The sequence below is a fragment of the Pseudorca crassidens genome, chromosome 3, assembly GCF_039906515.1.
Source record: "Pseudorca crassidens isolate mPseCra1 chromosome 3, mPseCra1.hap1, whole genome shotgun sequence".
NCBI lineage: Eukaryota > Metazoa > Chordata > Mammalia > Artiodactyla > Delphinidae > Pseudorca > Pseudorca crassidens.
The window spans coordinates 147,881,367-147,899,519 of record NC_090298.1 but is presented as its reverse complement, the minus strand read 5'-3'; the positions used below and the strand labels follow the sequence as shown (position 1 = coordinate 147,899,519).

Here is an 18,153-nt window from a genome sequence, read left to right as displayed (position 1 = left end):
TGTCATTAAATGAGTAAATATGTGTGAGGTGTGTTTGTCTTTTATTGATTTTTCAATTTGAAAAGTAATGCTTCTCATTTTTAAAAGACCTGCTCATTTCTTTTTAAATAGTTTAAAAAAGTTTCCCAAATGGTACCCTATATTTCTGTAAATGGCTCTTCAAATATTCAAAATGTACTTTTTAATATTGGCTCTATCATATAGTTCCATTATTTCAAACTTTTGGGCCAATAATTCCTGGGTTATGTCTGCCATTCCCCTCATAGTGGATTGCTTCCCTGTGTAGTTTTAATTTTTGTATGAGATCTTCTTTTCAATGAGCTGTGTGTGTCTATTTGTGTATAAAAGTCACACACAACATGAGTTTTGGCTTAACATATAAAGCTTTTTTCTCTCATGCAAAGTCTGCAGCTGCCTTCCAAGCAGTGATCTAGCAATCCAGCTGTTTTCATCTAGTGGCTAAACTATCTCAAGATGTGGCTGCCACTGTCACCGAGGAACGAAAAGAAAGAGCAGGACATCTCATGCCTTTTCTTGCATGCTTCAGGCCAGGTGTGACCCGTGTCACTTCCACTTAGAGTCCATTGCCTAGACATAGTCCATTGGTCCTGCCTAAATGCAAGTGGCCTGGAAATTGTAAGGGAGCATATGAATATTTGGTAAGCATTAATGTTTCTGCTTTTTAATCACCATATATTATTTTTCTCCCTTATTCCCAGTTGTGGAACATATTCAAGCCCTCCCCTTCCCCAAGGGAAGCAACTCAAAGGCCCACTCGGTCATTTCATCCAGTTCAAACCCCATCAGATCCAGACATGGTTCCTCTTTGTCTTGAGGCCTGTGAACCAAAAGGATAAATATCTTCCCCTTTTCCAACACAGTGGTAGAATACCAGCAGGATAATTTCAGTGAACACATCCATTCAGAAAGGGGGGAAAGGGAGATGGCCGTCAGTCATTGGTCTGAAATGGCACTGTGTAGATGTTGTGAGGGCCCACTTCAATGGGAATGGGAGCTTCTTATTATTTAGCTTCCTTAGGAATGTTCTATAATATCCAGTCTTTGGAAGCCTCATTCTCCAGTTAGTGGTGTCTGCTGACTCTCCTTCATGATGGACTACTTTCTTGTGTATTTTGTAATTGTTGTTTGTGAGCTGATCAGCAGTAGGGATTTATGAATGTGGCAGTCAGTCATGTGTGCCCCAAGTCATGAAAGCATTTCTGCCAAGTGCTGCAGGGGATTCATCAGTCCAAGACTGCTTGTTTTAAACATCAGTTTCTCAGTTGGAGATTTTTACATCATGAAAGTAGTGTAAATTTAGACTCACACTCACCCAAGCAAAGGCTTGGGGATTTTACCTCTCAAGGGAAATTTCTGACTGCTCTGAGCCACAGAACATTCGGTTAAAGCCTTTCTCGTTCCCTTCCCAATCTCATTTCCCAACTCTCTTCCCCAGAGGTAACTGGTATTCTGAAGATGGCTTGTATCCTTCCCTTTTACTGTGTGTCTAAAAATAGTCTATAGTATTGACCTGTGGTTTAAAATTTATAGTAATGGCATCATATCGTGGTTATTCACTGCAACTTGTTTTTTCTCAGTAAACGTAAAGGTCAAGTTCATTCATTTTAATTGTTGTGCAGTATTCCACTTTAAACAAAACCTCAAAAACTCAAACAGTTTTCCATTTTTCTATTATGAAAAAAATTCAGGTTGTTTCCAATTCTTCCCTATTTATAAATTATTGCTGCATGAATATTCTTTGTACATTTTCATGGAAGTGTATTTGGGCTATATATCTGTTATGGAATTATTAGGCCATAGGATTTGGATATCTTTAACTCTATTAAGTATTGATAAATTACTCTCCTAAATGGTTATGCCAATTTATAGTCATAAGCATTTTGATAGAAAACATGATGTTGGCTTTTCAATATCTAAGTCAAAACTTGGTTTTGCTAGATCTTTTAATTTTTTTCCATATGATAGATGTAAAATGTTATCTCATTGCAGTTTTAATTTGCAGTTACAAGATTATCATGAGGTTGACCTTTTTTTTCACAATTATTGGCTTTTCAGGTACTCATTTTTCTACTGTACTCATTTTTCAATGAGTACTCATTTTTCTACTGTGATTTCGTCTTTCCTCTATTGATTTATGAGGAAGTTTTATATTTTCTGGATATAATCCTTTGTCAGCTCTGTGAATTGTAAGTGTTTTCTTCCAGTCTGTGGCTTGGAAACCTTCCTTAGAGTCCTAAGAAAACCTTACTTGGTTGAGATTTCTGGAGTCTGTATGCTAACATGTCTTGTTCATACTTTTCCGCCTTCCTGCAGTGTGTCGTGGACACCATATGAGTAGGTGACATTTCCATGTTCCCTGGGACCCATTTAGACACTGCTCCTGAAGCTGAATTGATTTTTCTCACCGACTGTGTCTGTGGGACTCCTGGCTGCCAGTAGGACGCAGGGTACACTGGTCACCCTAGACTCCTGGAGCCATTTCACCTGATGCCACCAGAGTGAGAGCTTAAAAGGCTGGAGACCTAACGAAAATCATAATTTGGGCAACAACTCACTAGCAGCCAGGGAAAGACTTCCTACAAGCCTTCCACAGGCTAGAAATGGTGCTAAGAGTCAGGATCACTGGATAGGAAGCTTTTTATCTGACATGAAAAACGTATAAGCTATCAGAACCGTTGCACAAGGTTTCTACCACAAGGTGTAACATTTAATTTTGAGAGAGCATCACACAAGCAGGGGAACAATTTGTATTAGAGCCACCCCACATATGAGCTGTCTCTTGGTTGTTATTTAAAGAGCGCTGGAGAGCCTTAGCTGTGCATCCCCAGGCAAGGGCTGCCTTCTCTTGAAAACTCATTCTCTCTATAGACAAAATTAGAAAAAGGGATTTGGTATCTAACATTTTACCATTTTCTTTGCTTCTGACCTTCTTGGTCCCATGCAATTTCTATCACCAGGAACACTTCTCTAGTTTAATTGTGAATCTCAAACTTTGGCCACCAAATGCTCTAACGGAAGGTTTTCCATAATGTCTGCATCACAGCTCTAAGCAGCCTACTAAAACGCAATTCTCATTCCTTATCACAAGTTTTGGTGTGAATTTTTCAGTCTACTCCACATTTTATCTGGATTTATTTTAATGAACAAATGATGCATTTGAAATTTAGTTTTCAAGTATGTTGAAGCTCTAGGAGGAGATATGTTTATCCTGTGACTTTGAATAGACCCTAGTTCATGTGTAAAAACACCCATGGGGCTATGGCTCCTGGAGCAAAGGTTTCTTCTAGCCATATGTTCCATTACTCTCCAAACACATACAGGATGCTTCAGTCATATAGTCTGTTTGTTGTCCTTTGCACTTGCTATTCTATTTCTTACCTGAAGATCTTTACTGATGTCAAGTCATTTTCCAAGTCAGCATACTTATCCTCTTCCTGCTAACTTTTCTGAGAGCTTGAAGGCCCTGATTCTCAGAAAAGATTTCCCAAGCCCATGGAGCTTGACCATACTTGAGCTTACTGTCTTTTATTGTTGGTTCCTCAATTGGACACATTTATCATTAACTGGACTGCGTGTTCCTCAAGGTTAGGTCCACGTCTCAGACCTCTCTGTCTCTCTTAAACCTCATCAGGACTATCCTTTCTAGTAGAAAGCATCTACATTTTTTACATTCTATGAGTATTTGTAAACCAAGGTGAGGTCACCCTCATAAAAAGAAGAAAAAGGAGGAAGGGGGGAGAAGGAAGAAAAGGTCTAAGTCCATTCTGCTGCTGTAACAAAGTACCACAGACTGGGTAGCATATAAACAGAAGTTTTCTCTCTCAGTTCTAGAGGCTTGGACATCCAAGTTCAAGGCACCAGCATGGTTATGTCCTGGTCAGGGCCCTCTTCCTGGTTCATAGCTGTCACTTTCTCGCTGTGTCCTCACATGGTGAATAGGGCAAGGGAACTCTGTGAAACCTCTTTTACAGTAGCATTAATCCCATCCATGATAAGGTCCTCATAAAGGCCCCACCTCCTAATACCACACATTGGGCATTAGGATTTCAACATACGAATTTTGAGGGGACACAAACATTCAAATGTTACAAGAAGCTAACATTGATTGAGTGCTGACTATATGCAGGCACTGTGCAAACACGAATGCACTTACACACATCATGCTCAGTCTTTACCACATCCCTGCGAAGTAGGTGTCATTGATACCCATGTTCTGCAGATAGGAAAACTGAGGCTCCAAGGGGTTAAATAACTCCCCAAAGATCACACCACTGTGAGAGAGCCAGAACGCTGGCCCCTAATTCCCTGATGGTGGACCTTAAGTTCTTAACTATTAAGGGGAAAGAGAGATGGGGGCAAACGTCAGAACAATTTAACACGGGTTGGGGACTGGTGAAAGTAGTAACACATGACATTACCTGTGGTCGGGTGGGCGGTGGTGTTCTTTCTAGTTGAAGAAACTACTACTTTCTAGCAGGAAGTAGATGCTTTCTACTAGAAAGAATTGTCCTAATGAGGTCCAGGAGAGACAAAAGAGGTCTGAGGCACAGACTTGATCTTGAGAAGCATGCAGTCTAGTTAGGGATACATGTGAACAACAAAGGAACCTAAAATGGTGTTCCAGGCTCAAGTGGGCATCACTGAGCAGCAAGAAGGCCCCAGGCATTGGAAACAGGGCCAGAGGAAAGGGCACGGAGAAAACGAATTCCCCTAGAACCTACTTCCTTTCTTGCAGCTGACCCCTAACAGAAACCAAACTCTTGCCCAGCCTGCCAGTCTAATACCATGCCTGGCCACAGCAATCATGCCTGCTCAGCATTCCCACAGATGGATATCGTTTTCCAGAATAGAGTGTGGAAAACGATATTTTTCTACTGCCATGATAACATCCCACAATTAGAGGGGGAAAAAAGCCAGAAACTGGTATTTTACAAGGTCACGCTTCATTCTCCCTGGCAGCCCAGGGAGGAGGGCTTTGTTTCTAAGAAGCCAGTGGGAACTCTGGGGGCTGTGTATCTGGTGGGGTCTGTGCTCGGAGTCTGGTGAGGCTTTTGCAGCATCTCCTTAAGTGGAAGAATATAACATTGTGCGGAGAAATGCTTTAACATGCAGGCAGCCAGTGAAGATTTGTCAGATCAACGAAGGCCAATTCTGAGTGTTCCCTGCTGGCTTTCCTAACACCATGGGACACTCAGCTGAACTATCTATTAGGAATATTTTCCCGAGTCATTTGTGTTAGATTGTAGGTGATAAACTGCTTATTGTTGCCTGTCTGCCATAAATATAAAGCAATCACTTTTAATGCAAACAGCTGTTGGGCTAGCCGCTCCAAGATGCGTTGCCCAGGGACTCACGTTCAGCTGCTTTCTCCTTCATCAAGTGCATTTCTGATTGTTTTCCTGCTCTGTGGCATACCACACATGTGGTGGTGTTGGGGGTGGGTATAAATTTTCCTTGTTTGGGCACAGGGTTTCTAAAAATACCCAAAAGGAATTGAAGGTGCAGAGGGGCAATTTAAGTTGTATGAAATCTGGTGACTCAAACCCTTATTACAGCCTCTAATTTCTTAAAATGACCTTGGAAATACCAACCCATTTTTCCTAACCTCCAGCAATAAGATTTGGGATTTTGGATTATATGCATTGATTCAAAAATGCTTTATGGAGGATCTGCAATGTACTAGGGCACCACGCTAGATACTGAGTATATACAGGTGAACCAAAATTGACATGGTGCCTGCTCCCCTGCCTCTTTCCCCCTCCCCTAGCTTTACTGAGGTATAATGAACAAATAAAATTGTAAGATATTTAAAATCTACAATGTGATGATTTGATATACATATACCTTGAGAAAGGATTCCCACCATGGGGGGGATTTAATTAATTAATTAAATTAACACATCCATCACCTCACATATTTATCCCCCATCTTTTTGGAGGGAGGGGGTGAGAACATTCAGTTCTACTCTCTTAGCAAATTTCAAATGATACAATATGGTGTTATCAACTATTGTCACATTATACATTAGCTCTGCAGGTCTTATTTATCTTATAGCTAAAAGTTTGTACCCTTTTACCAACTCTATTTCCTCCACCAAGCCCTGGCAACCACTTTTCTACTTTCTGTGTCTATGAGTTCGATCCCCTGCCTCTTATAGTCTAGTAGGGGAGACAGGCTGATCAAATTATTGCATAAATTGTGATCCCAGGTATGAAGGAAATTTAAAGAACTAACAAAATGCCTAATCTAATGATTCATGGCAATTTTCCTAAGAAAGCAGCGTTTGAGCTGAAGGTAAAGTGGAGTTAACTCTGCAAGGGAAGAGGGGGAATGAGGACGAGGTTTCCAAGAAGACATAAAGGCACATTCCAAGGCTACAGGTGGGATGAGCATTGTAAGAACCAAGTTAAAGCCTGGGCACTGGATGCAGAGAGGGAGACAAACAGCACAGTGGGGCTGAGAGGCGAACGGGGTTCAAATCTAGCACGGCTTTGAGGGCCATGTGAAGAGGAGCTTGGGCTCTATCCTGAGACTCATAGGAAGCCATTGGAAGCTACAGCCATTGGGGCCTCAGGAGGAAACTGCTGGTTTTCTTGAGCCACACTTAAGTGAAATGTTGGGGATAACTTACAGAAGGAATTATTTAAATGGATTTGGGTGGAGTTAAAGGAACCATGGAAGGATGCTGAGGCAGCCAAGCAAAGCAACATGGAGAAGCCATGATCACTTCTAGGCCTGAAGAGGCAAGGGGAGGAAACAGTGAGAGCTGGAGCAGGGAAGGAGAGCTGCCCTGCAGGAGCTGTGGTCATGGAAAGTCACAGACAACAAGAGAACCGTAGCACTCCAGTGGGAAGACATACTTCAAATGGTCCTGCCTCTTGCCCTCCAGTCTCCTGCTGGATCCTTCACTGGCTGCACGCCCACAGAAGACAGAAAGCCAAAGATATCCATTGAGATCAGCCTCCCCTCACAACCAGGTATAAAAAAGCAAGAGAGGGAAAAATGGAGAATAACCAGTCCTGCAGGCTTTTAGCCTGTGAGTGACATGATCATATTTGTGTTACAAAACAGATTATTCTGATTGCTCTGTAGAGGACCAGTGGGCAAAAGTTAAGAGTGGGAGGACCTGCAAAGAGGCATCCATAAATAATAACAGTAGCCCAAGCCAGAGTGGTAACCGAGTTGATGGGGAGGAGTGGACACACTTAGAGATTCCTAACATGGAAGGGCTTGGCCAAGACTAGAAGGAACTCTGCGGTCTTCAGATCACACCCATCCATTGCTGTGAGGTAACTGAGGCTCAGAAAATAGAAGGAACCTGAGCCAGAGGCAGAGTTTTCCCCCAGCCCCTCCACCGCACTGCCTCTGTCAACACACTCTGCCTGGATCGGACCCTCACCCTTCACTTTTATTCTCCAGGACAAATTCCTGTCTTCTCTAAGGCCCCTAAGGGTCACTGTGGCAATACCCACTCCCACTCCCACCTTTACCTTTACCTCCCACCTTTACTCCCACCTTTACCTTACCTACCTTTACCTTCCACTCCCACCTTTACACTCCCACCTTTACCTACCTTCCTGACTGTAGTTTCTCGACTCCATGGCCTTCTTGCTGGGGAGACCTGAACATCAGCGGCACTGTAGAGCTGTAGAGCTCAGCCCACTTCGATGGCTGGGTCAGAATAAACAAGTGGTGCTGGAGAAGCAAAGCATGGCTTCTTTTCACCTTTATTTCTAAGACTGAACAATGATTGAATTCTTAATCTATGCTGGGCAACACTGAAGTCCCACAGCCACACATGGATGTGTGTGTGTGTGTGTGTGTGTGTGTGTGTGTGTGTATAAAATCATTTTTTATAAATGAGCCAACTGAGCCTCACACAGATTAAACCGCTTGCCCAAGATCCACAGCTGGTAAATGGAAGAGCCCAGATTCAAACGCAGGTCTCCCCACTCCTAAGCATCTAGGGTCCTAACCACTACCCCCTACTGCCTCTCACCTACTTGGCATAGCATTCTGCCAGGCTCTCTTGTGTGGAGTATTGGGGTTGGGAGATAAGAGTTCAAGGCATCAAAGAGTAGGGAGTGGTAAACAGTCAAAGACAGCAACCTTCAGTCCTGTTCTCTCTGTGTGTAGAGAGAGACACACCTCTCTTCACATCAAGAGGAGTCACGCAATGTCCCTCACCTTGAATCTGGGCTGGCCTCAGTGCATTTGCTTTAACCAACTGAAATCTGGAGTTTCTGCAGCTGTATCACAATAGGCTTTGCAGCTTTCTCTTCAGATGCTCCCTCTAAGGAGCCCACTGCCATGCTTTAAGAAGTCCAAGCCACGTGGAGAGGCCAGGCGTACACGCTCCAGGTGCAGCCACAGGTGAGCTATAAGCAGAGAGCCAGAAATAAATCAACCCAGGTGAGTGAGCTGTCTTGGACATCAAGGCCAGTCAAGGCTTCAGATGACTGTAGCCCCAGCCACCATCTGACTATAATCACGTGTGAAAAGTCCAAGTGAGAGCCACCCAGATGAGCCCAGGCAACTGAAGAACTACGAGAGATACTAATAAATTGCTTGAGGCCACTTAATTTAGGGGTGGTTTGTTAGGCATTGATGGATAGTCAGCACAAAGGGTAAGGTCTCTGGCCTCATGGAAACACTATTTCGACAAATGGAACATAGGCATACCACAAGAATTCCCTCTCCCATGCAGCTGTTAATGAGGAGCCCCTTTCCTGGATGCTTTCCCTCCTCTGCCAAAATCTGGTCCCACCAGTTCTTGAATCCAGCCTCCCTCTTAGTCTGTAGGGGTTTCCCTACCTGTGAATGCCTCAGTGTACAAGTGAGACACCCAGCCAGGGAAGATGGGGAGTGTCTGGGATCACAGCTCTCTGCCTTCCATTCCCTCCCAGATTATGGCCATGCAGGTCCTCCACCAACATGGAGTGAGGGTGTGGAACAGACTCCGGGAGCTGCTGGACTCAGATGAGAAGGATGCAAACCGAGGGTGAAGGAGAACATAATGGGGACCTTGCCGGAAAGACTTCATCCTAGAAAGGAAAAAAAAAAAACCAACCCATACGTTATCCTAGCCCAAGACTAGATTTAAGCCTGGCTCTAACGAGGTTTCTCAACTTCAGCACTATTGACATTTTGGACTAGATAATTCTCCACTGTGGGGTCTGTTCTGTGCATTATAGGATGTTTAGCATCAGCTCCGGCCTCCACCCACCAGATGCCAGTAGCATGCACCCACACCCCCTCCCAGGCTGTGACAACCGAAAATGTCTCTAGACATTGCCAGCTGTTCTGGGGGTGGGGCTGGGGGAATGGCAAAGCTGCCCCTGGTTGAAAACCATTACCCCTCCCTTTCTTCTCTGCTCTGAAGATTTTCCTCTCAGATGGGAGAAAACATGGTGCCTTCCCGCCACAGCTGTCCTTCACCGTCTTGCGCGTGACCAGCACAGCATCGCTCATCTACCTCTCCAACACTCCCCTCTCCCTGGTCTTCCCCTGGCCAGACGGCCCTCAAGCTCTCTGGAGGGCATTTCATAGACATAATGTGGTACTGCAGGCTGAGTCCATTCCATACCCCAGGCTGAGGATGACACAGGCCAGATTAATGGGTGAGCCACTAGGCAGCTGTCCAGAGCACCAATCAATAGGGGACACTGAAATGTCACTGCAATAAAACTACAGTAGGGAGCTAGTTAACTCAGGTCTCCACACATAATGGCTGACAAAGCTGGTGAGACATAAATTAGTTTGGTTGCAATTAAACACTGGGTACTGCTGCCAGCCTATCTGTTGATATTTTTGTGGCAAGTGTGTGCAATTTACATGGTATATACGAGGCCTCACCACTAACTTTGAGACTGGCCCCCTGACAGTTCCCTGTAAAAACCCAGCCTGTTGAAATTCTGAAACTGAAAAATTCACGATGTTGCATGTGCTCTTTCCCGGAGGTGATTTATTAGCATGTCTTCATTTAAAGGGTTTAATATGCCTCTCAAGAAACTGTCTAGTTCAGAACACATGCAATATGTACATGGAATATAAATCTTTATTTTCAACATTAAAAAAGCATTTAATTTTTATTATTTTTCCATTCCTACTAAATATCGAACAGACATGTAAAGATTAGTAGTGTTAAAAGGCCCCAAATTACTCACCTGACATGTCCATGTCTCAGTCTGACCAGGGTGTTGATGGGAGGTGAAGGGGCAGAAACTCAGAGAAATTGCACTGGAAAGCTTTTCTTTCTACTCCCATTTATTTCCATGTAAGATCAGATCAATATAAATCCTCGAAGTTACTTTAATGTAAAAATAAAGCAAAAACAAAACAAGAAACTGCCTGAAATATAAGTCAGGAAATGGGGAGGAGCAGGTCATCTTCTATTTGACCTTGGGGTTTTGAGAAAGACGAGGTGCTCCTTGTGTAGATCTTTCTCAGCTCCATTAGGTAGATCCAAGCCCTCCTGCTCCAATGGATATTTCTTTGATTCACTGGTCAACTCTTCTGCACCTGAAGCAAGAAAGTGCTCACCAATTGTTTGGGTTGGAGAAGACTCCCTGCTGCATGTGGCCTGTGCGCAGTCTCAAGGTCACAAGTGTGTTACTCCTGGTCCTGAAAGCAGCAGACGCCAAGATGGGATTAGACGTGCAAAAGACCTGTTGGGAAAACGTCTACAGGAGGAACAATAATTTCAATTTCAATGATTCTGTTACAAATCACCTTCCATTGTGCTTCCCAGTCCTTTGCTCATATGGCTGCTGTCCCATGAATCACATTGTATTCCAATTAGTTACTTACGGATTTATTTCCCCCTGATAGTTTGCAAAATCCCCAAGGACTAGGAACACGTGTGTTAATTCACTAAATAAATAAATAACCTATCACTCATATATTTATTCAGCAAAGGCTTTTGAGTGCTTTGTCTGTGCCTGCTATTGGTATCTGGGGAGGCCAAGATAAGTAAGACACAATACCTGTCCCACAGGAGCTCAAAAAAAATTAGGGCGAAAGATGAGGAGACATCAGTATAGCCCTGAATTGTGTATGGCATAGTCAAGGTATTTACTGAGAAGAGCAGAAGCGTCAGGAGGGATACCTAACTCTGCCGAGGGGGTGGCAGTGAAGGAATTCATCGTAGGATTGATGACTCCCGGGCTGCATCATAAAGGACAACTTGAAGTTGTCCAGGATTTTATCCCTAGTTTCTAGCTCACAACAAGTCCTCAATATGACTCTGCAAAATGAATGAATGAATAAATGAAGATGAATAAACAGAACGTAACTGAGAGTATTTTGTCCTGATCAGCATCTATCGCCCTTCATTCTGGTAATAGCATCTTATTCCTTGCTCCAGAAACGTACCCATGAACCAGGCTTTGGGAATTAGTTAATGAACAGGTTCTGGCCAGTGAATGGTTCAGGAGTGTGGACATGGTTGAACTTGGGCCAGTGAGACTCATCTTAGGACTTGGTTGAGCAGTGGGAAGATAGAATCTCTCTGCTGACCTGGAGCTGTGAGGATGTCAGTCTGGGGAATCTGGGGGCATCTTGGTTGAGAGAAATCTGCCAGAGGGTGAAGCTGCGTAGAAGAAGGACTGAGAGGTGGAGAGAGAGAAATTGTGTCCTGATGATATTGTTTTAGCTCCTGGATCCAGCAATAACAATAAATGGGTTTATTCCTTATCTGTTCTTTGGGTGATCATTAAATTACCTTTTCTGGGGGGTGATGAGGTGGGGTTTAAGCCAGTTTGAGTCGGTTTTTCTATTAGTTGCAACCAAACATGGCTTGACTAATAGAGATAAACAGCTATCTATAGTAAGAGTTGCTCCAAAAAGTACTGAGTTCCCCATTTCCAACATGGTTCATGTAAAAATCAAGATAAGTCTATCAGAAAAGGAAATGCTATATTACTGGGGAGGCTTAAGCCCTTTTCAGCCTTGCTGATGGCTGATTGCAATTTGTGTCTGTTACCTGAAGCAGAGAATGTGTGTGAAAGAAAGAAAGGCAGGAGTGGACACAGAGAACCCACACCCATAATGTCAACCAGATTGCCCAGCAGGCTTTCCATAAAGGCTTGGTATGTGTAGCCTAAGGTGTCACTTCAGAATTACTATTTTCTTTCTGCATTTTGGATGAGCGACAAGAATGACCTAAACCAGAGAGAATGGACACATCAAAAATTTTGTTAGAAAGAATGAACAAGTATGCAGGTTGGTTGAGAGAAAGTGATGTGGCCACTGAGACATAGCAGCTGAGAAAGGTATTTTTCTTTTTCCTCTTGCCCCTACATGCACCATCGAAAGGAGGAATTATTATCAAAGTCCAAAGTCCTTCTAACTCCTCAACAAACATAAACATCCTCGCCACAGTGCCAACCTTGGCAGGGACCAGAGGGGAAAGTGCCCACTGTCCCCACTCCCAGGGGTTTGAATCAAGAGGCCGAGGAATCTGTGCAACATGTGTGGGGCAGCCGTCTAATGGGGCAAAGCCTAGAACCAGAGAAGATGCATTTTATGAAACGGAAATACAAATAAATAGCTGACACCAGAAGACAGACTGTCTCCTGACTGTTTAGAAACCACTGGACTCTGGTTCTATTTATAAAGAAGACATGTCCCACAGAACCAGTTTTTCCTCGAGGCCAAAGAGCCAACATATTCCAGGCACATGTGGAAAGGGACTGAGATGTGGGTTCAGGGTTTCAAGCTCTTTAATGAATTCATTCTGTCTCTGGGTCAAGACACATGCAGAGTGTTTTTGTATTTTCTACTCTCAATAACTGGGGGAGACATAGATGCATAGCCCTCCTCTGCATTTCTAGCCCTTCTCACCTTCCTGTCAGTTTCATCTTTCTACTTTCTTGCTTACCTGCCTCCATTACCCACCTTTCATTCCCTCTTAGCAGAAAGAACACTCCCAACTATTCAGGAGGCATGGATTCTGGGTTCAGACTTGCTAATAGCTGGCTATTCAACATTAGGCATCTTATTTAATCTCTCTGGACCCCAGTTTCTTCATCTGCAAAATGCACTTAGATAAGTGTTTACCCAATTCATGGTCCTCAAAATATGAAGAACTGGGGTGCATGTTTGGATATTAACAACTCTGAGATATAATGCAGGGAAGAATCATGTTTAACTTTGTTTTGCCAACGCGATTCAAATTCATTTGAGAACAAAATCTCTTAAAACAAACCCAAAATCTAGCTACATCTTGCTATTCTATGGTATAAAAATTGGGAAATTCTTGTTGTGGTCAATACTTTGGTTCTCTAAACCTCCTTTTAATATCCTTCTATTTAGAAAGGTTGGGAACAAAAACTACACTTCTCAGACTTCTTTGCAGCTAGGGTTCTACTTTTGGATTATATCCTACCAATTAGATATACTCATGTGAGATGGGAAAGATATTTTCATTTCCTGCCCAATGTCTTTCTAAAAGCCTAGCTCAACTCTGTGGGGCTTTTATGTTTTGTCTCATGGCCATACCTTCTCCTAGGCAAAGGGCTTATTTAGATATAGCAGGTCTAGTCCATTTCTTCTCTTCTGAGTTGTAATAAATCCCAAGAAATAGACCCATGACAAGTCAGGAAAGGGTAAATGCTAGCTGGGATCATCTTTCTCTGAAGTTTCCATCATCTTTTACAGTTTATTTCTGATTCAGTAGAACACAGTTCATTTTCCTACGGTCATGCAGCAATTACAGGATGAGAGATACTTGCTTAAAAAGTTGGAACGGTAACCATGATGCCCTATGGATCTGCTGGCAGCCATTATGAGGCTAGATTGAGGTGGGCACACAGACTGTCCCCCTTCAACGTCCCCTGTTGTTAATTTTATATAGGGATGACTATATTTCTCATAACATTCCAGAAGCATCTTAAATGCTGCTCCAGTTAAAGAAGACAGCTCTGGCAGGACAGAAACCTAGCTCTGGCTCCCCAATGACCTAGTAAGCCACCTTGGTAAGGACAAATAACCACCCTATCTTTTAGATTCCCTGGGTCTAAAATCAACAAAGCACCATTTTCCCTGGTTGCCAGTACTTCAGACAAATAGCAGACCCTGTGGTGCAGTGAGTTTTAAAACTGAGCTTTTAAGGTGGGTGTCAGCAGAAATCTCTTGCATTCCTATACACTAACAACAAAAGATCAGAAAGAGAAATTAAGGAAACAACCCCATTTACCATCACATCAAAAAGAATAAAATACCTAGGAATAAACCTACCTAAGGAGGCAAATGACCTGTACTCAGAAAACTATAAGATACTGATGAAAGAAATCATAAATGATGCCAACAGGTGGAGAGATATACCATGTTCTTGGATTGGAAGAATCAATATTGTGAAAATGACTATACTACCCAAAGTAATCTACAGACTCAATGCAATCCCTATCAAATTACCAGTAGCGTTTTTCACAGAATTAGAACACAAATTTTTACAATTTGTATAGAAACACAAAAGAACCCGAATAGCCAAGGCAATCTTGAGAAAGAAAAACGGACCTGGAGGAATGAGGCTCCCTGACTTCAGACTATACTACAAAGCTACAGTCATCAAAACAGTATGGCACAGGCACAAAAACAGAAATATAAATCAATTGAACAGGATAGAAAGTCCAGAGATAAACCCATGCACCTATGGCCACCTAATCTATGACAAAGGGGACAAGAATATACAATGGAGAAAAGACAGTCTCTTCAATAACTGGTGCTGGGGAAACTGGACAGCTACATGTAAAAGAATGAAATCAGAACATTCTCTAACATCATACACAAAAATAAACTCAAAATGGATGAAAGACCTAAATGTAAGACCAGATACTATAAAATGCTTGGAGGAAAACATAGGCAGAACATCTCTGACATAAAGCGCAGCAAGATCTTTTTTGACCAACCTCCTAGAGTAATGGAAATAAAAACAAAAGTAAACAAATGGGACCTAATTAAACTTAAAAGCTTTTGCACAGCAAAGGAAACCATCAACAAAACGAAAAGAAAACCCATAGAATGGGAGAGAATATTTGCAAACGAAACGACCAACAACGGATTAATCTCCAAAATATACAAACAGCTCATGCAGCTCAATATTAAAAAAAACAAATAACCCAATCAAAAAATGGGCTGAAGATCTTAATAGACATTTCTCAAAGAAGACATACAGATGGCCAAGAAGCACATGAAAACATGTTCAACATCACTAATTATTAGATAAATGTAAATCAAAACTACAATGAGGTATCACCTCACACCAGTTAGAATGGCCATCATCAAAAAATCTACAAACAATAAATGCTGGAGAGGGTGTGGAGAAAAGGGAGCCCTCCTATACTGTTGGTGGGAATGTAAATAGAGCCACTATGGAGAACAGTATGGAGAGTCCTTAAAAAACTAAAAATAGATCTACCATATGAGCCAGCAATCCCACTCCTGGGCATGTATCTGGAGAAAATCATGTTTGAAAGGATACATGCACCCCAATGTTCATTGCAGCACTACTTACAATAGCCAGGACATGGAAGCAACCTAAATGTCCATAAATGGAGGAATGGATAAAGAAGTGGTGATACATATATATACTGGAATATTACTCAGCCATAAAAAAGAATGAAATAATTCCATTTGCAGTAACATGGATGGACTTAGAGGTTGTCATACTGGGTGAAGTAAGTCAGACAAAGACAAATATCATATGGTATCACTTATACGTGAATCTAAAAAAATGGTACAAGTGAACCTATTTACAAAACAGAAATTGAGTCACAGATGTAGAAAACAAACTTATGGTTACAAAGGGGAATGGGGGGGATGAACTGAGAGATTGGGATTGACATACAAACACTACTATATATAAAAGATAACTAATAAGAACCTACTGTATAGCACAGGGAACTCTATTTGGTGCTCTGTAATGACCTATATGGGAATGGAGTCTAGAAGAGAGTGGGTATATGTATGTGTATGGCTGATGTACTTGGCGGTACAGTAGAAACTAACACAACATTATAAATCAACTATACTCCAACTAAAAAAATTAATTAAAAAAAATCAAAAACAATAATAAAGTGGGTGTCAGATACTACCAATGTCAATCCTGACCTTGACTCCATGAAGGTTAGACACTGGAAGTTAGATTCACCAAAACATGGGATAAAGGGAATCTCTGGGTCCTTTGGCAAAACTGTGAAGTAGCTAAAACTTGTCTTTTCCTCCTTCCAAATGAGAAAAATTCAGTTTTCCAAACTTCAGCACCAGAAATCTTTTCCCACCTCCTCTGCCCTCTAGGATTGGGCAGGGTTTTATCCATATCTCTGTCCTCCTTCTCAGGGCAAGGAAAAATATTTAGCTCATATATCCTGGGGCGGTGGTTTCAACCCTGGCTGCTCATCAGACCTGGATAGCTTCAGGGAGCATAGATGCCAGGGCCCCACAGCTAGAAACCCAACTCAGTTGGTCTTGGATAGCACCCAAGTAGACTAACTATTCCACAGCTCCCACGGGTTGAGAACCACAAGGGTATTGTTACCTAAAAGCACCTCTTCAAAGAGAATCATGGATGAGGTTCCAGGGATGAACTAATCTTGCCTCACTCCTACCCAGAATTTCCATAAAGCAGTTTATTGCCATTCACTTTTACTTGCAAGCTTCAAGGTAGCCAAATGGGAAGTGGGCTCTTGCCATAAATAAGCTCATAAAACCTTGCATTAATGCCAAGGTGAATTTAACACAGAGCTTCTGTCTAGTAGGTGGTGCCCTGTTCTGGAAATTCTGTGCCCATTCTGCCTCCTGGCTTCATTGTGCTCAATTATCCCACCCTTGAATACCCCCAGAACCTGGTTTTCATCCTCCATCTGGTGTCCTATTCCTCATCTACCATTCCAGTACTAACCTGATAGTATCAAATAATGACAAGCACATGGGCTTTGAGTCAGATCTTGTTCAAGTCTTGACCACACTACTCTATAACTCAGGATACCTTGAGAAAGATATTCTGTGTCTTGGTTTCTTCATCTGTAGAGTAGGGAGGATATAACCTACTCTCTCCGTTTAGGATTTGACACACACTACATGCTAAACAATTGAGAGGTCCCTTGCCCCCTATTTCATTGTTTACCTGTGCTTATTTCCACCTCTATTGTTGATGTGACCAGTAATCCAAAGGATTTTTAAAGGTAGAATTTGGGGTATTAGTAGGAAGATGTTTTAGGGACAGCAAGACCTTTGTGTTGCAAATGAAATTACAGCCTAGTAGTCCCTGCTAACTCTGTCTTAGTTCCCACCATAAGGGGTCCTACCAAGGCATTCAGGACAGTGATGTGATGGGGAAAACTAAGGAATGCGGTGCACATAGAGATCTGAAGAAGCTCTCTGACAGTGACTCGCAGAAGGCTGAAAAATAAACCCAGAGAAGAAAGACCTGGAAAGGGCAGACCACCAGATGTCCAACTAGGAAGCAGAAATCCTGGCTGCAGTCTGTTTCAAACCACAGAATCTGAATTTTGGGAAGAAAGCATTAAAAACAATAAATTATTCCAAATGGCAAATTTAGGATTCAACTGCCTCAAACTGTAACAATTTAGGCACTTGTAAAAGAGAAATATTCCAGATGGCAAAGTGGAAGGATGAATTACAGAGAAGGAAGTGGCTAATATCCTGTGCAAGACTTTGAAGCAATGCAAAGAGAGAGCCTTCCTTAAAGAAGCAGGCTAGGGGAGCCTGGTGTTTCTAAGAGACAGAAATGGACTGCCATTCTCTCAGGGTCAGCTTGCCCCACTGGCCAGCCCTGGGTGCTCAGGGCTCGGGTTTGATATCAAATTGCCTTCTGTCTTCCAAGAGATTCTGGAACAAACAGCTCTGGTGGCCTCAGGGGGGTGTCTGGAGTGACCACTTAACATATATAGAACTTTGATTGACATGGTCCATCTGCTTAATTCAGGGTTCCATGAGCCTCGGTAGGGTGTCACATTGTTCCTGGTTCCCTTTTATCTTCTATTTCTCTTTATATGAGGTCCCTCCAGCTCTGGAATCAAGGGGATTGAATCTGAACAGGTGAGCTGAAGGCAGCTGAGGGATCTTGGCTGCATCCTGCTCAAAGGGGCCTTAGTTCTGGCTTCTCAAAAC

The 18,153-nt window shown here is 42.6% G+C and overlaps 1 long non-coding RNA gene across 1 annotated transcript; it reads right to left on the bottom strand.

Moving 5' to 3' along the window:
* Positions 1-8,008: 8,008 nt before the first annotated feature.
* Positions 8,009-10,626, bottom strand: LOC137220889 (uncharacterized). Its single transcript, XR_010941828.1, has 3 exons — positions 10,188-10,626; positions 8,836-9,065; positions 8,009-8,399 (listed from the first exon to the last, which is right to left on the bottom strand). It is a non-coding gene; the product is annotated as an uncharacterized lncRNA (long non-coding RNA).
* Between the last annotated feature and the right edge of the window lie 7,527 nt (positions 10,627-18,153).